The sequence below is a fragment of the Manis javanica genome, chromosome 10 (genome assembly GCF_040802235.1).
Source record: "Manis javanica isolate MJ-LG chromosome 10, MJ_LKY, whole genome shotgun sequence".
Taxonomy (NCBI): Eukaryota; Metazoa; Chordata; class Mammalia; order Pholidota; family Manidae; genus Manis; species Manis javanica.
Window position 1 is genome coordinate 37207216 of NC_133165.1, and position 26697 is coordinate 37233912.

General features: G+C 43.4%; 1 long non-coding RNA gene across 1 annotated transcript; it reads right to left on the reverse strand.

The window, feature by feature from the left end:
- Positions 1–16704: 16704 nt before the first annotated feature.
- LOC140843750 (uncharacterized) lies at positions 16705–18827 on the reverse strand. Its single transcript, XR_012121768.1, has 3 exons — positions 18785–18827; positions 17374–17584; positions 16705–16855 (listed from the first exon to the last, which is right to left on the reverse strand). It is a non-coding gene; the product is annotated as an uncharacterized lncRNA (long non-coding RNA).
- Between the last annotated feature and the right edge of the window lie 7870 nt (positions 18828–26697).

Below are 26697 nucleotides of genomic sequence, written 5' to 3' on the forward strand. Positions count from 1 at the left end.
TTCAGATATATGACTTACCTCTTTATATCTGCATACTAGTCTATAATGTACTCAGAGGAGAACTCATTCATTCCTCAAATATCCTGTCAGCACCCACATTTCCAAGATTATTTCTTAAGTGTGGGTGTGTTTTAGTTCGGATTCACATCCAATCAAAGCCTCCCCTTGCATTTGCTATTTTAATCTACACTTTCTCGCACCTTTTTTTTGTTTTTCTTGCCTCTATTTGTTGAAGAAAATAGATCATCCAGGCTATATCATTTCTCACACTGTGGTTTTGCAGTTTGCATGATTTAACATAACACATTTAAACAGAACTTAATACGATTTTCAGCAGAGATATGCATTCATTTCCCTACAGTATGGCATCCAGACTCTGGGGTCTGCTGGCATCGGGCCTCTTCACTGATGTGTTCTCCAGTTGGGCGCATGGTCCTCTCTGCCAGAGGGCCCCCTCCTCTAGCTGGACCAACCTGCTTCTCATCCTTGTGTTGTGACATTGTCTCTTTCACAAAATCACAGACTGTCAAGGCACGAAGACCCTAGAGTCAATCTCATATCCATGACTCGTATCCAACTGGAGTGTCCTTCCTTCCGCCTCCTCTCATCCATACTCATCACCTCCTTGAAGACCAGACTCAAATCCACCTGCCAGCTCAGTATGAGGGAGTAGGAAGAAAGCATGGCCTTTGGAGCAAGAAATACAGGAGTTAGACTCTTGGGTTGGCTGCTTCCCAAGATCTTGTGCAAGTTATTTAGCCTCTCTGAGCCTCAGTTTTTTCATCGGTAAAATGGGGATGTTGCAAGGATTGAACAAGACACAATGAAGCTGAACAAAACATTCTTCCTCTGTTGTTGAGGCCAAAAACATTCGAGTTACTCTTTCCTGCTCTCTCTCACATTTCATATTAGAAAAAGACCAGGAAGAGAAGCTCAGTGTTGTATGATGTGGTCAATTCTCCCCTTTGAGCCTTTTTTTCAAATATAGGAAATTCTTGAAAAGCAGGAATAGCTAACACTTATTGACTGTGTACTCTCTGTCAGGCAATGTAAAGGCCTTATAGTGAAATAACTCATTTACACCTTGAAACGTGGTAAGTAGTAGTAGTCCTCACTCTCATTTTTACAGATGAGGAGCTGAGGCCCAGAAAAATTAAGTAACTTGCTCAAGGTTGTTGAATGGCAGTACCTGGACTTGAACCCAGGCCATCAGGCTCCAGGGGTTTCTTAACCCGGGATGTACAACTCAGTGCTCTGGCAGCTATCACAAAATACTGAATGCTAGACTCAATCCCAGATCAACAGAATCAGAATTTATGGGGGTTGGACCCAGGCATGGATATTTTTAAAAGCTCCTAGAGGATTCTAGTGCACAGGCAGGATTGAGAACAGCAGACTATAGTTGAGTTGTATGTTGCATGTATGTTGACCTAATGTAGCTACCAAGGGAGACCCAGGTCCGTGACTGTTATTAATCGTATCCTCTACCTCTGGGCTTCACTCTTCAGAGTCCTTGGGTGATATTTCCCCTTTGTGGAGTTGGGTTGGATATCTTAGGCCCTCAGATGTCACATCTCAGGCGTCTGTGAATTAGAGAAGCTCACAATCTGATCAAGTGACGTGGAAGCCGGAGGCGAGTCAGAGGGGTGACCACACTGGCCGTCTCACAGGTGGCACGACTGTCCATGAGCCTCCGCAGGGCCCGTCACATCCCCAGTGATACATGTATTGTGTCAGTCACCTTTCCATATTTCTCAGGCCGGTTGAGGTGAAAAATGTGTAGGCTTTGAGCTGTCGGAGGAATGCTTCATCAGCTGTCAGCCTCTGAACACGGAATGATCCGATTTGTCGCGACCCTTAGATTTTGTCAGTCACTGCGTTCCCTCACCCATCTGGGAGACTGACAGCGCTGTCTTGTCAGTTTGTCAAATCGAATGACAGCCTCTCCAGATTTGGCTGTGTGTGGACAAGAGGAGCTGTCACAGAAGCCTTGTCGACGGGGTGAGCCAGCGGCGACTCCCCCCAGCCACGCGGCGTGAATGAGGAGGGCAGGGCGAGGAGGTGCCCACCGGCGTTACCACAGGGAGGCTGACAAATCAAAGTTGTCAGCTTCCTTAAAGCTGCTCATTGATTTTAAGATTTTTGAACGCTGACGTATGAAGACAGAAGTCTGCAAGGGTAGTTGTGGGCTCTACTTTCCGTTTGTCTAACTTGCTTCAGTGAAGAAGGACCACGGGAAAAAATAACAGGTGCCTGCAGCTTTGCACAGCCTCTGCTGGCTGTTGGCGGCAGCAGGTGGAAAGAAAGAAAACATGTTGATTCAGATACTGGGGTTGAAGTCTTAAGTTGGTCTCCAACAGCTTATTGAATTGTGTGAAAATGAAATGGAAGGTAATCGGAGTCCATTACAAGTGGGGAAGGGGGTGAGGTTTTGTTTATGAAATGTTTATTTAGGTTGTGTAAATGTTTACATCTTTGGATGTAGTGGGTCATGATGCAAATTGTATTTTTTATTGTGGGTAATGGTCAAGAAAATTTGAAAACCAGTATGAGAGAGTAGAAAGAAAGGAATCTCTCCTAAGGGATTCAGGGGTGAAGGAGGGAACTCTGTCAGTTTGCTCAGATGGGCAGATAGAAGTAGCCACACTCCTGAGTTTTTCCAGGTGCCAGGCACTGTTCTAGGCCCTTGAGAAGTACTTAGTCACTTCATCCTCTCAATAACTCTGTGAAGTGGGTACCATAGTATTAAACCCAGGTCACAGATGGGGAAATAGAGGCATGGCACATTGAGAACTGTGGGATGGAGAATAGTGGTCCCCAAATATGTGTGGATTCTACTGCCCCAAACCTGTGAATGTCATCTTACATGGCAAAAGGCACTTTATAGTAAGGTAAGGATCTTAGGGAGATTACTTGGGTGATCTCCCTATACAGGTGGGCCCAGTATAGTAATAAGGGTCCTCAAAAGATGGCAGAGGGAGGAGGGAGGCAGAGAGAGAGATTTGCAGCTGCTGCACTGCTGGTTTTGAAGACAGAGGAAGGGCGCTGAGCCAAGGAATCAAGCAATCTGTCTTTGGCTTCGCTTCTCTCCATTTGGACCTTTTGCCTTCCTCTTCTCCAAGCCCATAACCTCCTTGGAGACCTGCCTTAAGCAGGGGTTCCTTCATTAATGCCCTTCTGTAGGAGCATGTTGCTGGGAGTATGCCAACTCACCCTTCCATCAGCAGAATGGGAGTGTGTCTTTTTGACCACACCTTGAGCAACGCAGTGTGTTGTTATTTTTGTGGCACCTTTTAATACAGAGCTGATGCACATCTGCTGAAATCAAACAGCATTCTTGTCTTGATTAACTTAATTAAAAAGTCCACATGTCTATTTTTGAACATACACACAAGGCTTTTTGCACATTTATGAGCTAAGAAACATCGAGAAGTGATTAGCTTTCTTTTTCTTCTTTTTCGTCGAGGTTATACCTGCTGAATTTCAACTAGCATTTTATCTAATACACAAGAACCAGAAGTTGTAAGAATAGAAACAAAAAGAAACAGAGAGGGACAATTCATTAAGATGGGGAGACATATTTTTGTGAAATGAAAAGGCATATAAACCATTTACACTTTTGTTATGTATTCCATGTAGCTTAGACGTTGTAACAATTTAGTATTATTCATTCCATCAATATGTGTTTTGTAGATATTAAGTGTTATATGGTTCCATGATTATGATTCTGTCCTTGGGAAGTTTTATACATCCTTGAGAATACAATCATAGCTATGTAACGTGTGATTTGGCCATTTACTTGGCAGGCCTCTGTTTTAATTATCAATTATAAGATGACTGCATTAGATCAAACAATGATCCAGCTGCAAAGCTGCAGCTCTTCCAGCCCTGCTCTCTAAAATGATACGGGACCAGGAATCAGGGGGCTTGGGCTCCTGTTCCGGAGACCTTAGGAAAATAACAGGGCCTCTCTGGGCCTCCGTTTCCTCATCTGTGAAAATCAGAAGGTATTGAATTATCTGGCCTCTAAGGTCTGTTTCATTCCAAAATTCCATGTTCCCATGATTCTGATTACAGTGCAGATCCAGTCATGCATGCAAAGTGCTGAGTATTTAAATAATTGCTCACAGGTTGAACATTTTATCACTGTCAAGAGCCCAGAATCTCATGGAGGGTCAGCTTTCTTCTCTAGTTACCTGCTGAATGTAATTATGCTTTAAATGACTTAATAATGGAGGTGGATGTCCTCCTTTATGGGGGCTTGTCCTCGTGCCGTGCATGCTCTGTATGGAAAGGCTGTTACCTGTTTCACCCCAATAGGCCCCAACCCCATTTACCTGGCACCCTGAGCTAGTCACCTGGTCTACTTGGTCTGAACTGGCCCATTTGCACTCCTGACAGTGGGTAGCAGTGTCTATCTTATTGCTTCCATATACTTCCTTAGGGCATGTTTACCCCAAGCTTATAAAGAAAGCATAATTTGGGGAGAACTGTGATCTATAACCCCTTTCCCACATATACATATACTCACTCAAGTATGTATAGCTATATAAAAATTCTTTTTTTTTTCAGGGGCCATGAGAGTTACAGGCTTTGCTTTCAGACACACTTCAGTTCAAATTTTGCCTTCAACATTTTCTCTTTGGGTGGCCTTGGGCAAATCCTTTAGCCTTGCCACGCCTCAGTTTATCTATACAATGGGGAGAGTGTGGTTGTCCCAGAAGCTGGTTAAACTGTTTGGGGGACACCAGGAGAGAATGAGGGAGGCTCAGGGCTCGCCCCGGGTGAACACCCAGTAAGGCCGGCTCTCACCGTGACTGGGCAAGCTGTGAGAGGCTGTGCAGCTCTTCTCTTTCTAAGCAGCCTCTGGCCCTTTTCCTTTAATCTTCTCCAGCTGCACAAGTACGGACTGAAGGCTGGTGGGTGCTTCCCCTGTTCCCCAGGCACTGCTCCACTCTCCTGAGGTGCTGGCTGGTCAGCAAGTTGAGAGGTCCAGCCTCTAGCTAGGGATGAGTGTTGGTGGCCCATAGAGGCTTCTAATTTTGCTTTTCTGACAGTGTTGGAATAGAATGACCTGTGTACGCAGGTCAGTTCCAGAAAGGCCTCACTGAGGTTCTAAGGAGAGCTCCATGGAATGCATTCCTCCATCTCCAACTTGAAAAATTGCAACTCCTCAGCCAGAGGCAGGGTTGCCTGGCTCATAGCCCTGTGTTAGACTGTGGTGGGGCAGCTGTGCACAAGGCAGTGTGGTCCTCGCCGCGGGGGACCTGCCTGGCCCACACAGGGTGCCTCTGGTTGGACTATTTGTGCCTTCATGGCTCTCGGTCTCTGGGCCTGAGGATTTGTTTCTGAAGCCCTGAGGGGGAGTTAGGGACAGGCTTCTACTGTGACATGCAGACCAGTGGTTTTCAACCTGGAGTGTGCATCCTAGTCACCTGGAGGGCTTGTTAAAACACTGGCTGCTAAGCCCCACACCTATAGTTTCTGAGTCATTGTTTGGGTTGGGACCTGAGAACCTGCATTCCCCTGGCTCTATACTTGTATTAAATTTTTTCAATAATAATTTTTTTATTGAAGTATAGTTTATATACCATATTATAGTGGTTTCAGATGCACAACTTACTGATTCACCAATGACATTCATTATTTATTTTTATTTATTTATTTAACTTTTTTTTTTATTAAGGTATGACTGATATACACTCTTAAGAAGGTTTCACATGAAAAAACAATGTGGTTACTACATTTACCCATATTATCAAGTCCCCACCTATACCCAATGCAGTCACTGTCCATCAGTGCAGCAAGTCACCACAGATCCACTATGTCCCTTCTCTGTGATACACTGTTCTCCCCGTGATCCCCACACCATGTGTACTGAACATAATACCCCTCAATCCCCTTCTCCCTCCCTCCCCACCTGCCCTCCCACACCCGTCTGCTTTGGTAACCACTAGTTCATTCTTGGAGTCTCTGAGTCTGCTGCCATTTTGTTTCTTCAGTTTTGCTTCATTGTTATACTGCACAAATGAGGGAAATCATTTCGCATTTGTCTTTCTCTGCCAGCTTATTTCACTGAGCATAATGTCCTCCAGCTCCATCCATGTCGTTGCAAATGGTAGGATTTGTTTCTTTTTTATGGCTGAATAGTATTCTGTTGTGTATATGTACTACATCTTTATCCATTCATCTACTGATGGACACTTAGGTTGCTTCCATATCTTGGCTATTGCAAAAAGTGCTGCGATAAACATAGGGGTGTCTATGTCTTTTTGAATCTGAGAAGTTGTATTCTTTGGGTAAATTCCAAGGAGTGGGATTCCTGGGTCAAATGGTATTTCTATTTTTAGTTTTTTAAGGAACCTCCATATTGCTTTCCACAATGGTTGAACTAGTTTGCATTCCCACCAGCAGTGTAGGAGGGTTACCCTTTCTCCGCATGCTTGACAGCATTTGTTGTTCTTTGTCTTTTCAATGCTGGCCATACTTACTGCTGTGAGGTGATATCTCATTGTGGTTTTAATTTGCGTTTCCCTGATGATTAGTGATGTGGAGCACCTTTTCATGTGTCTGTTGGCCACCTGAATTTCTTCTTTGGAGAACTGTCTTTTTATATCTTCTGCCCATTTGTTAATCTGGTTATTTGGTTTTTGGGTATTGAGGTGTGTAAGTTCTTTATATATCGATGTTAACCTCTTGTCAGATAGTGACATTCATTATTAAATGCTCACCATGATAAGCATAGTAATCATCTGTCACCATACAAAGATATTAAAATAGTGTGAGCTATATTCCCTATGCTTAATTCTATCCCTATGACTAAATTATTTTGTAATTTGAAGTTTGTAACTCTGTCACCTTCATCTACTTCAGCCATCAGCCACACCTCACCGCCCTACCCCATGGTAATCAACTGTCTCTTCTGTGTTGATGAGTCAATTTCTCTTTTGTTTCCTTGTTCTTTTGATTTGTTTTTTCAGGTTCCACGTGTAAGTGAAACCATATGGTATGCATTTTGGAGAACCTGCATTCTGACAAGTTCTCAGGTGTCAGCTGACACTGCTGCTTTGGGGAGGAGATCAAGAGCACAAAGGCCTCCCCACCATTAGACAGCTTTGCGGACCAGTTTCTACTTTCTTAAGGCTACCTGCCCCCATGAGCCAAGGCCCTGCTAAGAGGAATAATGGCGCCTCCAACTGGGAGGACCTGATTGACCTGCAGTCTAGGACTGTTACGAGCTGCATGTAAGAGGAAAAAGCTGAGATACTGGTGCCCTCTGTCATTATGTCACTGTCACCCAGGAGTGGTGATGTGACTGATGGAAAGATGCCAAAAGCCACAGTTAGAGGAAGTACTATTCCTTTAATGGCAAAGACCACGAGAAAGTAGGCGGACAGTTAAAGTGGAAGACAACGCTGCATGCTCCCAGATGGTGGCTTGAGCTTCCCAGCTACCCAGCCCCCATGAAGACCTGAAGCTGCTGCCGACTCCATCTGTTGGCGTGAAGATTTTCCCAAGCACAAGAAGCTTGTTTTTGTCAGAGAGGCTCAGAGAGGTTTCAGCACTGTTTTGGTGTACTTCACTCATACACACATTTTGGTGACTCTGGCCAAGTGCCTGCCTGCTCAGCTGGTGCAAAAATGGATATAAAGCCATGCCAGCACATTCCTATGAGATGGGGGATTGAAGGTCAGCTTCTCAGATGTAACATGCATCAGCTGGTGCACCCTGGTTTTTTCACGCCACCTGCCTGAAGTGTCTTTTGGCTCTGGGCCTCTCTTGCCTAGGTGTCCACGTTGCCACCCAGCCCAGGGAAATCGGCTTTTAGATGATCAGGACTCTCACTGGAGAGGATCTAATAATAAACCATACTAGTTGGTGCGGGGGCCAGATGTGCTCCCGCAAATGCTGTGTTCTTTTATGCAGATAAGGAGTTGGGCAGGAATTTTATTTTCTTTAGGGACAGAGGAAGAAACATGAGGATAAAGAAGAAAGAGAGATGGGAGAGGAGTTGAGGGAAAGAGGGAGTGAGGGAGAAGGAAATAGAAAGAGGGGGAGAGAGATCCCCTTTATTCTGAATATCCTTCCCCGAACCAGCTGCATCGAGAAGCCCTGACTCTGCCCTGCTCTGGTGAATGAATGCCTCTTCCTGGTAGCAGGAGCCGCCTCGTCCCGGAAGCACTGACCCACCTCTGCCCCTGGGCTTTCTTCTTTGGGAGGCCGGTCCTGGCTGTCATTCGTCGGACCTCATAGGAGTGTTCACATCATGTAGCATCTTTAACTCAACTCCTCCTTTGCTCCCTGGGCCCTGTCGGAAGCTGTGGCTTCTGCCTCAGTCACCCGTTGACCATCAGGGTGGGAATGATCTCCAAGCTGTGTGTCATTTGCTTGCTGCATGCTCCACCTTCTGGGCCTCCCCCTCCTGACTCTGCTGGTCACCTCTTCTTGCCTTCTCTGCTTGGCAGGTCTCTCTTGCCTGAATAGGCAGGTGTTTCCTGGTAAATCCTTCCAGTGGCCCTGTCCAGGAGAGTGTCAGTTTTCTCTCCATGTTCATTCTTTTGTCTGTTAATTCCTCAAGCATGAATGCACTGAGTGTCAGCAGTTGTCAGGCCTTGGGCAAGTTCCCAGGGATCCAGTGTTCCTACAGTGATCCGATGCCACATGTACCTGTCAGGCTGTCACCTGGAGAGTTGCAATGTCACTTGGCTGTTTTGATCATCAGCTTTCCCAAGCTGTGGCTTCCACATGCTGGTAGAATGACTGGTGTTTGGGGTGCTTGTGAAAAATGCAGATTCCTGGACTTTTATGAAGATTCCTATGTGTAGGGCTGGAGCAGAGTATGGAAATCTATGGTACTTTTACATGATTCCTGATATGGAGCTAGATAAGATAATGCTGAAGTTCAAATGGAAAATTAAGTAATAGTGATTATGCCAAAACACCTGAAAAACAAGAGTGTGTTGGGGGAGAGCAGGCAGGTATTAAAACATATTATAAAACCTTGGTAATAAAAACAGTAAGGTGCTTACATATTGGACAGACAGTGGAATAGAGTGGGAAATTCAGAAGTTGACCCAAGTACACAAAAGGATTTAGTAAATGATGATGGAGGAATTTCAGATCCGTGGGAAGAAAATAGATTGATCCACAGATTGGATCCTGACAACTGAGTAGCCATCTGGATTAAAAAAAGCTGGATCCACACCTCATGTCTACACCAGGATAAATTGCAGATGGATCAAAGATCTAAAGTAAAATATGAGTATAAGTTTGTCATGGGGCTAGAGAATGTAGTCACTGGTTCTGTAACATCTTCCTATGTTGACAGATATTAACTGCACTAGTTGGGGTGAGGATTTAATAATGTGGGTAACTTGAATCACTGTGTCATATACTTGAAACCAACATAATATTGTATATCAACCATACTTCAAGTCAGAAAAGTAACTAAAATATGAAGTAATGTATGAAAGCATTGAAGTATAAGAAGAAATCATAAGAGATGAAGTATGTAATCTACCTAACATGATGTGGTATGTCATAGATAGTTGTTAATAATAGTTGTGTTATATATCTTGTTATGATTATTATGATTAATATCAATATGTACAAATGCCAGATCATTCAGACACACAAAGAGTTATATCCTTCCTATAACCCTAATTTTCATAAACTCATGTTGTTTTTCCTCAAATAAGAAACCATAAGAAGAGAAGCAACACTGTTTAGAATAAGAGTTAGGCAAGGAAGTGTGCAGGGCAAGATGGAGCCCCCTCAGCTGGGCGGGACCCTATACAGTCTTAGGGGATAAAAGCAGATTTTGTCTCAAAAAGCCTTTCTTGACTCAAACTTATGCCTGCTCTTGATGCTGCCTGTGTCCTCAGGTAAGAAAAAAACATCATTGATGAGTAAGGGATGGGACGCTGACTTCGTGATCCCATCTGAGCTTAAAAGGCTAAGTTTCATGCCTGGATTTTAGGAAGATGCTCGCAGGTTTGTAAGAGTGAAGGACAGTGAAAACTCATTTGTACCATATTTGACCTCGGGTTATGCAAAGAGTTCTTAGATACAACATTGAAAGTACAATTTTTAAGAGGAAAAAAATTGCTAAATTGAACTTAATCAAAGTTATAAACTTATAGTCTTTCAAAAACACTGATGGAAGGAAAAGATAAGCCACAGACTGGAGAAAATATATCTGATAATAGACGTATGTCCACAACAGACACTTCAACAAGAAAGAGGTATGGATAGCAAATAAGTGCATGAAAAGATCCTCAACGTCATTCATCATTAAGGCAGTACAAATTAAGATCACAGTGCAGTACCCTGCACACCTAGTAGAATGGCTAAAATAAGAAAAGATGACCATATCAAGTGTTGATGAGGAATCAGAGAAACTGATTGTTATACACAGCTGGTAGGAATGTAAGTGACGCAGGCACTTCGGGAAGATGTCCAGCAGTTTTGTCAAAAATTAAACATATGCCCACTGTATGACCCAGCCAGTCCATTTCTAGATATTTGCTGAGGAGAAAAGAAAGCTTTCTTCCATGCAATGACTTGTACGTGAATGTCCATAGCAGCTTTATTTATAATAGGCAAACACCAGAAACAACCAAATGTTCATCTAAAGGCAAATGGGTAAACAAACTGTCCTATATGCATACAACAGACCACTACCCAACAATAACAAGGAGTGAACTATTGAAACAAACAACGTGGGCGAATCTCAAAATAATTATGCTGAGAGAAGTCATGCAGAAAAGAACACACTGTATTATTCCATTTATAGAAAACTCTAGAACATGCAAAGAAACCGAGAGGGACAGAAAGCAGGGTAATGGTTGCCTGGGTTGGGAATGGGCTCAGAGAGGAGGGATTACAAAGGAGCCCAAAGAAAGTTTTGGGAGTGAGATGTTCATTTTGTTGAGTGTGGCGACGATTTCGCAAATGAATCCAAATGTCAAAACGGATCAAATTGTGCAATTTAAATATGTGCACCTTATTGTGTATAAGTCATATCACAGTAACACTGTTGCATATTAATTAGTGACTGAGGAAAAACCTCCCCTTCATTGGGAGGGGGACATTCCTAAAGAGAGAGGAGACTTAGCACATAAATGGCAATTTATTTTCCCACAATTCTGGAGGCTGGAAGTCTGAGATCAGGGAGTCGGCAGGCTGTTCCTTCTGAGGCCAATCCCCTTGGCTCGTTGCTGGCAGTCTTCTCCCTGCGTGCTCACGTGGTCTCATCTCTGCCTATCTGTGTTCTAATCTCCTTCCTATAAGGACACCGGTCATCACCAGTCATATTGGCTTAGGTTCCACCCTAAGGACCTCATTCTAACTTAACCGCCTCTTTATTTTGGTATCATTAATTTACAATTACATGAAGGACATTATGTTTACTAGGCTCCCCCCTTCACCAAGTCCCCCCCACATACCTCTTCACAGTCACTGTCCATCAGCATAGTAAGATGCTTTAACCGCCTCTTTAAAGACCCTGTCTCCAAATACAGTCTCATCCGAGATACTGGGGCTAGGACACAGCGTATGGATTTGGTGGAAGGGAAACATGGTGTGTTTGGTGAAGTAGCAGTGTTGTACATGGCAAGAAAACTCATCTTGAAACCAAGCAGACAGAGATTCTGGCTTCTTTACTCTTTCTTAGTCATGGAATATGGGCTGAGTCACGGAGGTCACTCACAGTCCCTCCAATTCCCTCCTCTGAAAGTGGCTGACATGGTTGTTTGCCTGGCAGCTGTCTTGTGGCCCTGAGGGAAAAGTTGAGAAGAGGGGAGAGTCCTGAAGTCAAGGAGCAGGGGTGACGAGTCTGTAAGCATCTACCATCAGACTCCTGCTAAATGAGAACGAGACACTTAGGATGACTTGCTGTTTGCTGGGGTATTCTGTGTCTCCCTTCCCAGAGCATCCTACGTGATGCAGCAATGCACATTCGCAGGGTGCCTGTGAGGACTATAAAAGATAAGGTAGGGAAAATAAGAATGTCTGGCAGACAATGCAGGTGCCTGGGTAATGGCAGCTTTTCCCGCTATCAATGAGAAAGTCAGGCTTTGCACGTTTTGAAGGCACCCCCTGTTTTCCAAGAGCCCTGCTAATTCCTAAAACAGGCTGCTTTCCAAATGTCCTTGTACCAGGATGATTATTTTTCTTCCCTAACTAGTAGCAGGTGTTTGGCTGTGTCCATTAAAGCTATTCTGTGCTCCCCTGACAAACGAGTTTTTTATTTAGTGGTGTAGGATCAATAATGTGGTATCTCATGCGAACTATTAAAATGGAAAATGTCTGCTGGGCTGACAATTGTATTATCGATAAGTACTGAGCAATAAATTATGTGAAACAAAATGGAGCAACCGGCCTTACAAAAGGCTTATCTGGGGGCATGGCTGGCTTTGCTACAGCCCCAGCCGCAGCTTCCCAGGGCTGCATTTGGAAAAGCACTCGATGGAAACTGGGCAGCTTTCCACCTGAAGTGGCTGCTGGCTGTCTCAGCTCTTCAAAGTTCATCAAGGCCTGTCTGGAATAAACTCTTCTTCTCTCCTTCCCAGTTAGGCCCTGATGGAGTCATCTCTCTTCCAACTGCCATGTCTGTCCTGACCCCGGGCTCTTTGGTGAAGCTAACTGTCCCCTTGTCATATGTTCCATGCCCTGTGAGATGGCATTTTGGACCCCCAGCCTTGTTCCTGTTAGGTGTCCTGGATTTTTTTCTGTTCCCACCTTCACTCCTCACTTCCCACTCAGTTTGTCATTCGCTGGCTCCTAACCCACACGCTTTGTCTCCTATTTCTGGCCCCTGAGCCCCTGATGATTGATGATTTTTCCAGGATGCCCATTAGGACCAAGCGCGTGCTCGCTTCCTGCCTGTCAGGTGCCCATCTCTGAGTCATCATCCCGCTCGAGTCCACTGTCAGCCTTCCCTGCTTACGGGAGTTGTGAAATCTCAGTCACACTGATGCATAACTCCCTTAGCAGGAATTTTGCTTTAATCACCTTTTTTTCCATAGAACCCAGCCCTTGGTGCCATTACTTCTGGTATTGAGTTGCAAGACATGCTGGGACCTCAACTTCTCTGGAGGAAACTGATAAGGAAAAATTCTGAGGTGTCTTAAAATTAAGTGACATAAGGGTCAGAGACTGAGAGAGACAAGCGAAGGTCACCAATCAATACCAATGTGTGTAGCTAACCAGACACTCCGTGTTCCTGGATGAAGTAATTTCAATGGTCTAGAAGGTCCCCAGAACAACGGCATCCACCGTTTGTGACTAATGTCTGAACATCATCACCAACCCATCCATTAACCTTATCTGTGGACTAACCAACTATCCTGGGACTTTCCCCACTTCATGTGAGCCTGCCTTCCTTATCTGTAGCCGATGTGAATTTAACAAACTTTCTTTCCTTGAAATTATAAATGTGCCTTATTTCTTGAGTCTGGCAGGTAAGTTGTTCTGTGGACTGGCTTTGCGGCTTGGGACAGAAACTGCCTGTCGCAGGGCTCAGTCCTTATCTGGCTGCCTCTGTAAAGTCTCAATAAACCCTTTTACTTCAGAGATCTCTCAGTTTCTAGAGTGTTTGATTTGTCAAAATGAAGAGGAAGAAGACCGGGGATCAGGCAGAAGAGAGTCTGGGAAACTGGCCTGGTTGTGGGTCTGACTCCAAAGGGGAGTATCAGAAGTCTGATGCACAAGGGCCACAGAACTTGGGAAGTTTGGGCAGATATGAGGAAGGGGAGAAGTTGACAGTGTGAAGTAGAATGTTGCAGCCCAGACCTGTTGATGTGGTTTCAATGGGGAGACCCTCCCAGTGGGAGAAACTGGACATTACACATAAATCTGATGCACCCCTTTGAGTCCAGGTGGGGCAACCACTTCCGACCTGAGCTGTCATTCTGAATGAACTCTGTTGCTGTATTTGAACTGAAGGAATGACTCTCAATCAGGAAAGTGTGTGTATTGGGAACAGTGACCAGGTTAATGAGAATATCTGAGAGTGGAGGGCTGTTTGAAAGGGTGCATTAAAGATTACAATTTCATGGTTGGAAACACAGAATGCCCATTACTTTCTTAATAGAAACTATAGATAGTAAAGTTTCACCAAAATGTCTTGGATAGGAATTCAGAAAGAGCAGAGTCTCAAGTGATAGATAGCAGCTCCTTCCAGGGGCTGTGTCAGAATCTTGGAAGGAATGCCAAGTGTGTGAATTCCATGGTTACTCAGAGGGGGATGGATTTACCCAGAGGGTGCTAGTGGAACCCCACCCCCACCCCATAGCCAATATATCATGCTTCTTTTAGAATCTAAACCCCTGCATTTTCAATGGGAAAATGGTGGCCCAGTATCAAGGTTACATTTCCTGGCTTCTCTTTGTAGCTAGGTTTGACTATATGACTAAGTTCTGGTCAATGAGATGTAAGCAGAAATATTGCATGGCAGATTCTAGGAACTTGCTTTCAGAGAAGCTGGCATTAGCCCTTGGCTCCTGTTCTTCATCCCTACTTCCATCTTGCTGCTTGGCCAATGCCAAGCAGTCCTGAGGATCATGCCTGAAGGATGGCTGAGAGTTGAACCAGAAGAGTCCAGTGTCCCTGAGGACTTTCTGGAGCAGAACCTGTACAAAGCTGCCTGGGGCTTTTCCCCATTGGATAGATTTTATATGAGTAATCAACTTCTATCATGTTAAAGCCACTATTATTTGTGGATTTTTGGTGAATCATACATGAACCTAATTTCATCTAATATAGGATTGATTTGAGAAGCCGTAGCCTAGAAGCAGGACTCCAGCACATGACACTGGACTTTTCCCTTGGTTCTGCATAGTCACTGATCTTTCTCAGTGATAGCATTGAAGAAAGAAGGGATTTATATCAGATGTCCAGGTGTCATAAAGTTGGAATTGTTGCTAACATGGTAGATTGTCTCTGTGGGTGACCACCACCAATTCTTTCCCTATATGTATGTGGTGATTCTCACAGCATGAGCGGGAGCCTAATTTTCCTCTTCTTGAATCTGGACTAGCCTTAGTAACTCATTTGACCTGTAGAATGCGGAGAAGTTGTGTTCTGGGATTTCTGAGTCTCAGACTTTTGCTGGAATATTTACCTTTGGGATATTCTCTCTCAGAACCCAGCTGCCAGGCAGTAATAATCCCAAACTAAATAGGCCATAGGTAGGTACCCTGGCCAATAGCCCCAGCTAAGCTCCTAAGCGACAGCCAGCACCAACTTCTGGGTGCATGAATAAGCTGCCCAGACATTGAACCTAGGTGAGCTTTCAGCTGATTGCCCTCTTGGCTGCCATCCCATGAGAAACCCTGAGAGAAACCCATACCCACTTGATCCTGGTCTACCTGCAGAACCAAGGGATACCGTGATCAGTTGCTCTTTGAATCTACTAAGTTTGGGATGGTTTATTATACAGCAATACAGAGCCATAGCACCACTATGATCACAGAAGATAAAATTTAGATTAAAAATGATCTCTGTGAACTGGATAAGAAAGAACAAGAGGAAGCTTAGGAAGTAGAGTTTATGACTTGAATATTGGTTCACTTGCTGCTGCTAACCAATGGTAAAAGTCCTAGTTGTTAAAGAGCATCTGACCTCACGTTTGACATCGATGGCATGTGAATCCTGGTAAAGCTGGTACACAAATGGTTTTTTAATTCCCCAACTCATATTGCTCCTTTAGGCCATCTCCAAGCCCTGGTCTCATGCTGTAGCCAAAAAGGAATGCCAGAATTCTCTGGAAGGACTTAGTTCTGAAATGCTTATGCCATTTATCTGCACTAGGGTCCCTCTCTTGGCTTTAAAATTAGGCTGTCTTGGCTAAACTCCTTTTTCAGGTCTCTTCTGTTTTGCAGGGTCCCTACTGTGTGATATAGCTCAACCTGGGCAGGAAATGTACCCTCTTCATCCCAGTCAAAAAGTAATGACTGGCTGATGTCTGATGAGCTGATTGCCTCAGAAGTCTTTGCTAAGCTGTAGATATGCGCTTCTGGGGCTAATGCACCCCTCTATATGTTTAGAGAGTTTTGCACTAGACCATTGCTGAGTAGAGTGTCTTAGTCAAATAGATATGGGATACTCTACTAAATCCACCTTCTGCAGGGTGGAGCAAACAGAAGAATTTGAAAGAAATCCAATATCAATAGGAATAATTCCAGTAAGGTGTCACCAGCATTCCCTGGCATTCATCAACCACAGCAGCTTTTCTTATTTTAATCCCTCCTTCTGTTCCTCCTTACCTCCACCCCAACCCTCCAATAACCAGGGACTCTACTGCAGAATTGGGCTTAATGTCTCCTATTCATTCCCTAAGCTTTGAAAGGGATAATTGGGAGGTAATTGCATTACTGCACAGTTTATAGTTAACCTTCTATTTTGGCTCTTAACATGCATATCTTTGCTCCAGGAGTACATTAAGGGTAATTATAGGCAATTCCCTGCCAGATCCAGAAAAGGGGTTTGCAATGAGCATGGGAGCCCACCAGTAAGGAAGAGTTTATGAAGCTAAGCTTGAAGCATATCCAAGAAGGTAAATGAATTAAGGTCAACTTGACATGACCTTTGGCCAAGCAGAGCTGGGAAAAATTATAGTCAGATTAAAGTTCTTTCTTGAGAATCACTGCCTCCTAACAAAGAAATTGTCAAATGCTCATTTATTCAACCCCAAACCTGAGTTCCGTCTCTTTGCCGGGCTTTTGAATGAGGCGCAGGCAGTGCTGAGAAGGGTCTCTGGTGCTTGACATGGACTGACATTTGTCAAGAGACCACCCGGAAAGGCAATCTCCATGGCAGGTCTTCAGGTTCAGATGTGATGTTCTTTCACTTTCTGCAGCATTTAAAGAAATAAAACTGTCATGGCCATGGTGAGTGTTTAGGAAAAGTCAATTATCTTCTGTAATTGTTGCATGAGCCCCTAGAAAAACAGCATTTATGTGCAATACTATTTCCTTTCATCTCAAAAGCAGAATAACCAAGACGAAACCTGGGGGATGGAAGCTAAACTCAAGTAGCTGAGCTGTAGCAAGCTTCCATTCTCCAACCCAACTCAATCCTAATTAGCATGGGATCTTGGGTCAAATTGCTCCACAGCCCTGTGCCTCGGTTTTTCACATACAGTAAGTGAGCTGGCCACTTCTTTCACTACTGTTTTTTGGTCTTATGAGTCTGTATTTATCTTCTTCCTGCTCAATATTAGGTCAATATATCTTAAAATAATAGATAGTGCTAACTGGAGATGGATATTGTCTGACTGCTCTATCTGTGTATATTCAAAATAAGAATCTGACACCTTTACATTTTTTGGCTGGCCAGAGGCAAAGGATGAAAGGCTATTTCTCTACTGACCAGAAAGATTCACTTCTGTTGCTTTCCATTGTCCAATGTGGGTCAGATTGAGAGGGCTTTTCTTTTCAATCCTTGTGCCCCTGGAAGGAAAGCTGGTGAGCAGGCCAGTTGTAGAATGTCTTCATTGACTGTATAGTTTTCTTTGCAGAAACAGCCCTGGCAGTTGCTTGAGGATTCCAGACAATATTGATGAGGATTAATGATCCTGTAACTAGGTGTTTAAAATAAATAAAAGGATAAAAATAGGGATTAGGGAGAAACTACCCTGGGTTAATAGATTAGGTGTTCAACTACAAGTTCTTACAAGACTATTTTAGCAATTAGTGGAAACAGTTTGTCACCAACAAAATAAATCTGCAATCAAAAAATAATTTGCAATCAGCTTTGCAAGTAAAATAGTATACTTTCCCATCAGTTGAAGGCATTTTGAGAATTAAATGATCAAGTCAAGAGTGATGCTTTCACAAGGTAAATGGTTAGAACCGATTATCCTGGCAATTAGTCGACTGTGAAGTGTCAAGTGGGGAGGCATTTCACAGAAAGCGTTTCATGTGAAGAAGCTGTCCAACCGCACTGTGCGCAGAAATACCTCGATGTGGGGAGGTTAATGGTCTCTTCCTGGAAATCAGCAAATACACTTGTGAAAATGCTATGCCAGCCATGAAGATGGCTGTCACTCTCCTGATGGACAGGACCCTCGCCACACCATATGAATTGCTCTGTGTGGATGAGTAACAAGCTCCTCAAGTATTGCTAAGGACCAAGGTCTTTGCGCACACTTAGATTTCTTTGTGCATACATAGATTTTCTTTCTTAGACCAAAATGAGGAGTGAAAGTGGTTTCTGCAGATGCTCATTCATGCAACTGGAGGCCCACCAGGGCAGACCATTAATAGGCAAGTTATTAATATTTTGTCTATATTTTTACTGCTGCCCATAAAGACTCAATTCACTCTTAATGAGCATATTTCAAGCAGTGACTTTCCCTTCTTAGGCTGGCAATAAAATGGAAAAGGCAAATCAAGAAGTATACACAGTTTCTCAGTGTACTTCCAGGCACTGCTAATCTTCCCACAGAGAGTTACAGAATTTGTATACTGCAAGCAGGGAGAGTCTACAGCATGCCCTCAGCCTACCTCTAGCTCAGTCAACTGGCTGCTATTCATGCATTAGCCAGCATTTTCCTGCCTAATTTTTCTCTTAAATATTTATACAACTGGCCTCGGCTGCAAAGATCCAAGAAATAAAATAGAATTATCTTAATAAAGAAAAGGTTGGGATGTGTCATTCTGATTTAGAAAGCCCATTTCATGGTATGTGTTGGAACAAGAAATAATTAATTTGAAAAGTCCTTGATCTCTGATGGCAGTACATTAATGATATTATAGTGTTAAATATAATAGTATTTCACCTTCATTATCCTTGTGTTCATTCTGAGCCCTTGTCTTCGTGGTAAGAACCGTGTCCGTGGCTGGAGATGATTAAAGCCTAAGAGATTCAAACCGAAAGGGGTAATTTTATGAAGCTGACTGTTTACTCTGGATCTTAGCCACTTGTGAACTCATATCTTTGTCTCTTTGCCTCTTTAATTTTGAAAGAGCTTGGCTAATTCATTTTCATCATTCACTGACTTTATTCTTTTCACAGTTCCGACTTTATGGTCCATCCAAAGTCAAATAAAACTGTATTATGGATTGATATTTCCATCTCTCCAAAATTTGTATGTTGAAATCTTAAACCTCAATGTGATGCTATTAGGAGGTGAAGTCTTTGGGAGGTGATAAGGTCATGAGGGCGGAGCCCTCATGGATGGGACTAGTGGCCTTATGACAGGGACCCCAGAGAACTCTCTCTCTCATTCCACCACATGGGGATGCAACAGGAAGTTGGTAGTCTGCAACTCAGAAGAGAGATCTCACCGTAACCTGGCCATACTGGTGTCCTGATCTTGGACTTTTAGCCTCCAGAATGGTGGAAAATAAATTCCTGTTGTTTATAAGCCGTTCACCTGGTCTACGGTCCTTGTTATGGCAGCCTGAACTGTTCACTCATTTTCAAATGGCTGATGGGCCGTCTTTCCTTTCCCTCCTTTGTTTGTTGCCACAGAAGAGGGTGGAATGCCCCAGCGTTAGGTGGAGAAGCCCACACCGCTGTGGACTGGTCTCCGGACAGAGGTTGACGGCAGATGTTAACCTCTTTAACCTGTTCGGGGCATCCGTGAACCTGTGAGCAAACTCTGCTTCCTTTGCCAGCAGGGCCATTCCTCTCCATACTGCTATGATCCTCCAGTCCCTTTCTGCTTTTCTTTCATGACAGGCAACACCCCTCCTCCCACTAGGAACAGCACTCCAGACCTCAGCCCAATTTCCGGGTGCTTCCTATTCATTCAGTTCTTGGACTGAGCCTCCTCACTGTCCCCTGGGATCGCCAGGTATGTGACGTCCCTACGTTCTGCATGTACAGCAAAGCCCTCATTTGTGCCTCTGATTCTGCAAGGATTTTTTTGCTATTGTTGATTCTCATAGTTTTTCCTCATAAGTTTTGTGAGTTTTAGTTGTAAACATATATATTGAAATACATATCTGTGATAATTCCTTGAGGGTGTGTTCAGAGAATGTGTATGTGCTTCAGTTTGCTTGGGGATATTTACCAGTTGCTTGGAGTCACTACCAATTCAGGACCACTTTAAACTAAATTCTTGAATTGTGCTTTAAAAAAAAATCAAATAGAATAAATTCAGTCTCCAAATCCCTGTGAGTGCACACTTGTGTCTGGGAATTCTCGAGAGAGATTAAGCAACAGCCCCCACCTCCTTCCTTCTAAGAAAGGCTTAGCAGGCAGTTTACCTCTTCATCTTTTCTCACAAGGAGAGATTTCTTTTCTAGTTCTCGCCTCATTGAAAGTGTAGTCCCTACAGAGCCTGGCATTATACAAGAATTCTAATCCTATTCCCCAACTTGTATGCATCCCACGTTCTTTTCCCTGCAAGGATCCTGGGGGGATTGAAAGATATCCCAGGGCAGCCGCTGGACTCAGCCTTGTGCTACATTCCTGGATTTCTGCTACCATTTCTTTCTTTTTTTGGCCTGGAGGGATTTCTTGACTTTCTAGACTACTAGGCTGTTTATTTAAGAAGATGTTTTTCTTCTCTAATCCAGCATTTTAAGGTACTTCGTAGTGGCTGGATTTTCAGTCTCTCTGGCTGTTCGCACCACTCCCAGAAGACTGCTAATAGTACTTCTGTCTCTTCCTTAAGGCAGGTATCCCGTTTTGTGATGATAGAGATTTGCTTTTCTTTTCCCTTTTCTTGGATTGCCAACATTTTGAATGGCCCATATACCCATCATCTTGACTTGCCAGTATCAATAGAGTACTTAGACAATAAACAGGATTTAGCAGAATCTGTGGGTCCGCTTTTATTGTGATCGGGAGATGCCTTAGATGGGAAAGGCCAGCTATGCTGCAATAACAAATAAACCCTAAAATCTCAGTGGCTCGAGCAAAATACATTGTTTTTGCTCCTGAGAGATTCTGACTTGGGTCTCTCAGTTCCCCAGGGTATCTCTCTGCCTGCTTTAAGGGATCTAGGTTTCTTCCATCTTGAAGCTGTGCTATGTGGGATGCATGGTTTCCGTGGTGTCCACAGTGACCACTGGAGCATCCTGTGTGATGTTTTCATGGTCCAAAACTGGACAGGGGTTATATCGCTTATCTCACTTGTGCTCATAGTGCATTGACCGGAAGTGGCCACATGGCTCCACTTACATTCTGGGGCTGGAAAATGTGTGGCAGTGCATGAATATTTGGGGGGCACCAATAAGCTCTACCAAGATGGAAAAAGAGATATGATGTTCGCTGTCCTCAGGAACAATTGCATTTATAATTAAGCATTGCTTATGTGTATATATCATTTTTGATTCTCATGTGAGCTACCACTTGCCTGTGGATGTCACCAACCTTGCCCGAGTATGGGGATGCAAATCAGAAGCTTCACTTTTAGGCTCTCTTTTGGCCAGGGAATCCATGAGTTCAAGCAGGATTGGAGGTTCTAATTTAAATCACCCTGAAAGTCCATGATTATAAATAGTCTATTTCTTATAAAAAGGGTTCACCTTGCCTTATGTCCTTTAGCCCTCGATGGGACCATAGTCATCTTTAAGTAAGAATGTGGATGACCGCCTTTTGCTAGACCCCAGAATGGGGTTTCCCATCCCTGCATTCTGCACTTCCACTGAGGGGCTAAGGCTGTGAGGTGGGCAAGGCCAACACATCCAGGAAAAGGCAATCTTGGGAAAGGGAGATTCCCTGACTTCTCTAAAGTCAGCCTGTTCTGTCTGGAAAGAGCACTCAGTTTGACATTCGGAGATACTTTTCTAATACTAAGTCTAGACTTCAGCTTCTGCTTTGGGAAATCAAGGCTTCATTTGGCTCTTAAATGCTATGATTTTCTATAAAGTTGTGCACTTTAAAAATGTCATTCATTCAAAAACTGTTTACTGAGCATCTTCTCTGTGATAGGCCAGGTGGGGAGCCCAGGGATTCAATCATCCTGAGATATGGTCTTTGCTCTCATAAGTCTATTGCTCATTGCTTCTTAGCCAGAAGAGAATATATATAGAATGTGAATATATATATATGTGTGTGTGTGTGTGTATGTGGTTTGGGAATTTATATATACGTAAACATAAACATATGCATTTAGCAGGATTGGAGTGGAGACTGTTCACTGGCATGTTTGAAATTGTTCTCAGATAATTCTGATGGCTTCCACTGCTTGAAAACCCTGGTGCAAAGTTGTGAGGGGAGAAGACTTCATGATGAGTAATGTGCACAGAGGGAGGTAAAAAATGTAGTGTGAGAAATGACTCTTCTGTCCTAGCATTTCTTGGAAAGAAATTTCCTGGAGTAGGAGGGAAGGGGAAAGGAAACTAACAGTTACTGAATGCTGACTGTGTATCATCTTACCTAAATAATTACTCCTTCATCTCACAACAACTATAGTATTATGTTCTTATCTTCATTCTAGAGAGGAAGAAACAGAGGCTAACCTACTAGCCCAAAGCAACATAGCTAGTAAATAGAGAAGCTAGGATCTGAACCCAATGAGGTGATATTTGAGTTCTATCTGGAAGAGTAAGTGGTGGTGTATCAGTTAGCCACTGGCACAAAGTTGTTGTGTAACAAACAACCCACAGTCTCAGATTAAAGCAAAGATTTATTCTCATAGATCTGCGAGACACAGAATAAGGTTGGCTGTTTGGTTCTGCTGATCTTTGTGGGACTCAGTGATGCTTCCTGGGTTGGCTGGAGCCCAGCTGATCCAGGCTGGGGTTAAGTGAAGTGGCCGCTTTACTGGGACCAGCATGTTGGTCTGGGGAATGTTCTCATCATGGTGATGAAAGACAGGAGAGCAAGTAGAAGTTTGTGAGGTTTCAAGGTCGAGGCTTGGAGCTTGGACATTACCATTTCCACCTCATTCTTTGGCCAAAGTAAGTCACATGATTGAACCCCCAGTTAAAGGGTAGGGAGATAGGCTATAGTCTATCTATAGTGTGAGGAATTGTGTGAGTGTAAATAAAAAGGGGTGAATAATACAACCTAACACAGGTGGAATTCTAAGAAGTTTAGAGGAGAAAAAGGAAAACAAATCAAATAGCATGTTAAGGATTGAACTGTGTGTCCCCCTACCCCCCAAATCCATATGGTGAAACCTAACCCTCAAAGTGACTATTTTTGGTAGGGCTTTTAAGGAGGTAATTAAGATTAAATGAAGTCATAAGTATGGGTCCCTCATCCAATAGGACTGGTGTCCTTCTAAGCAGAGGAAGAGACACCAGAGATCTCTCTCTCTCCTGATGTAGGTGAAGGAAAGGCTATGTGAGGACCCAGTGGGAAGGTGGCCATCTATGAAGAGAGAGGCACCTTGATTTTAGTTTTCCGGCCCCCAGAACTGTGAGGAAATAAGTTTCTCATGGTTTAAGCCACCTGGTCTGCGGTATTTTGTTGTGCAGTCTGAGCTTATGGATACACAGAGGAAAGAAGAAAGGAGAGAGAGGGGGGAATATTACTGAGTGCATACCCTTTGCTGGATACCACAGTAGGACCTTTTCCACATATTGGTTTATTTTGTCTTTATAATCACCTTGCCAGGTAGATTTCATTATCTCCTTACTAGAGAGAAATAAGCACTTTCTCATGGCTACTTATTGGTCCTTGGCAGAGCCAGGATTCAAACTGAAGTCTCTTACTCTGCAGCCTGTGCTTCTGCCTCTAACATGAGGGATAACAGCTTTTTCCACAAAGGGGCCAGAAAGTGAATATTTAAGGCTTTATAGGCCATACGATCTCTAGAGTAGCTACCCAACTCTGCCATTACAGCATGGAAATAGCCATAGACAATATGTAAACAAACGGGCCTGGATGTATTCCAATAAAATGTTATTGACAAAAATGGGCAGGCTATAGTGTTGATAACCTCAGCTCTATAATATTCTCCTTTTATGGATTTGGCCTATTCCATGCAGGGGACTCTAGACAGAAAGACGAGTATGTCAGAAGGCATGGATGTGAGGGAGTGCATGATGTATTCAAGAGATGGAAAATAATTTGATGAGGCAGGAGCAGATGGCATTAATTTGAGGTATGGGAATTGAGAAGGCAGGAAATGCTGAAAAAGTCACTGGGGCCCAGGTCATGTTTATCTACTTGTTGAGCAAATCTCTCCCTGTGGCTGCCAGGCTCTGGGAGCCCTCAGAAGAGGGCATGAAGACTAGTTCTTGTCTTTGAAAAAGGTGATAATTTGACAGGGAGAGAGAAACATGGAGAAGCAAGGCATAAGGAGAGGGGTGCTCAGAGAGCCGAAGCTTTGAGTTTCTATATCCCAAGTGGGAACACTGGGTTGAATTTCCACCTAGAGGGTATCATCAACGGTCCTTCCAAAGATCAGCTAGGACAGAGGGCTGCAGGGAATCAGAATCACTAAAATAAATGCCCTGGTGTCTTCTTAAGAATTTTCTAAATGTGGACGTGAGCTTTTGGAGATCGACACTTGAAAGAGTTAACACATTCCACTTGGAAGGGAAAAAACAAGCATGTGGTGGCAAAGAGTTTGTTCTCTTTGGGTGGCAGCCACAGGATTCCTTGCCAATTAGCAGCATCTGGTCCTCATAGAAGATTCATCCCTGGTTGAGCTGGCAGGTACCTCTGGATGTGACACTTTGTGAGGCTCCTGATGGGCCATCTGTGATGTCTTTCCTTCCCAGATGCCTCCTTGGTCCTCCCTCCCCCTCCCACCACTCTGCCTTCCATTTGAAATATTTTTAAACACTTAGAGCTGAGAACGGGTCTAGCTCTAGTTTTTTTTTTTTTAACTTGATTCCAAGTTTTTTTTCTTCCAAATTTAATAAGAAGAAACAGTCATGACAGTAATACTATAATTTGTTGAGCACTCACTTCATGCTGGACCTTCAACATTTACCAGGGCAATTTTTTTTTCTCATTTAAGTCTTCAGACAACCCCATGAGGTTCTAATCACCATCATTATTCCAACTAACAAATGAAGAACCTGAATTAGAAAGGTTACTTTGTGTTTGGACTTGGATGCCAACCCAGTGTTGTCTGAGACTCTAACATCTAACATACTGGGAGATCTAAAACTCACGTCATAGAGAAGTAGGTGCTTCAATGGTGACATTGATATTTCAGGAGGAAAATACGGTTTTTCCTGCTCCTGGATGAAACTAGAGTTCCATCCTTCTGAGAGGTCCTTTTCTGATAAACATTTTCAGAACAATATACGTAACAGTAATATTTTACATTTGTAAACTGTTTCACTGTTTCCAGGATGCTCTCGCAGATACCACAGCACCTTAAGGGGCTGTCCTTTGCTCAAGGACCTCTGAGTCCAGTGCTTGCATAGACTCACAGTCCCTGTTTTCCTTCTTTGGGCAGGACAGGGTGTCTCCTGGAACTCTTGCATCCTCACTGCTTTCAGAAACCCCAGCCCGAATACTTTCCTTCCATCTAAACCTGATTAACTAGCCCATTTTCCAAATGGACTCTGCCGGGAGGGGAGAAGAGAATGAGGCTATGCTTGCCATTCAGACATACCATCTTCATTCATTGGGAAAGAAAAGGCCCAGGTCTTGATGGAAAATAAAGAATTCTACAGCTGAATCCTTCAGTTTCCTGTTTAAGGTCCAGATTGAGAAATTGAGAGTTACTCAGCTTATGGTCTTTTATTTTAAGCAACAGTGGACAAAACAGGCCATGGTAGCAACCAAATACTCCAGTTATAATCCTAAATTGATGATACATCTGGCTACTTTATATCCTTTCAATTTTTTTTATTAAGGTATCATTGATATGCAATCTTATGTTCAGGTTTCACATGAGCAACATTGTGGTTACTACATTCCCCCCTATTATCAAGTCCCCACAACATATCCCATTACAGTCACTGTCCATCAGTATAGTAAGATGCTATAGAATCACTACTTGTCTTCTCTGTGCTGTACTGCCTTCCCCGTGCTCCCCTATATTATGTGAATAGTCCTTAATCCCCTTCTCCCTCCCTTCCCACCCATCCTATCCAAACTCTTTCCTTCTGTTAACTGCTAGTCCATTCCTGGGTTCTGTGAGTCTGCTGCTGTTCTGTTCCTTTTGTTTTTGCTTTGTTCTTATACTCCACAGATGAGAAAATCATTTGGTACTTGTCTCTCTCTGCCTGGCTTATTTCACTGAGCATAATACCCTCTAGCTCCATCCATGTTGTTGCAAATGGTAGGATTTGTTTTCTTCTTATGGCTGAATAATATTCCATTGTGTATATGTACCACATCTTCTTTATCCATTCATCTACTGGTGGGCACTTAGGTTGCTTCCATTTCTGGCTATTGTAAATAGTGCTGCAATAAACATAGGGGTGCATATCTTTTTCAAACTGGGCTGCTGCATTTTTAGGTTAAATTCCTAGAAGTGGAATTCCAGGGTCAAATGGTATTTCTATGTTGAGTTTTTTGAGGAACCTCCATAATGCTTTCCACAATGGTTGAACTAATTTACATTCCCCCCAGCAGTGTAGGAGGGTTCCCCTTTCTCCACAACCTCGCCAACTGTTGTTTGTCTTTTGGATGGTGGCCATCCTGACTGGTGTGAGGTGATAGCTCATTGTGGTTTAAATTTGCATTTCTCTGATAATTAGCGATGTGGAACATCTTCTCATGTGCCTGCTGGCCATCTGAATTTCTTCTTTGGAGAAGTGTCTGTTCAGATCCTCTGCCCATTTTTTAATCTGATTGTTTGCTTTTTGGGTTTTGAGGCAT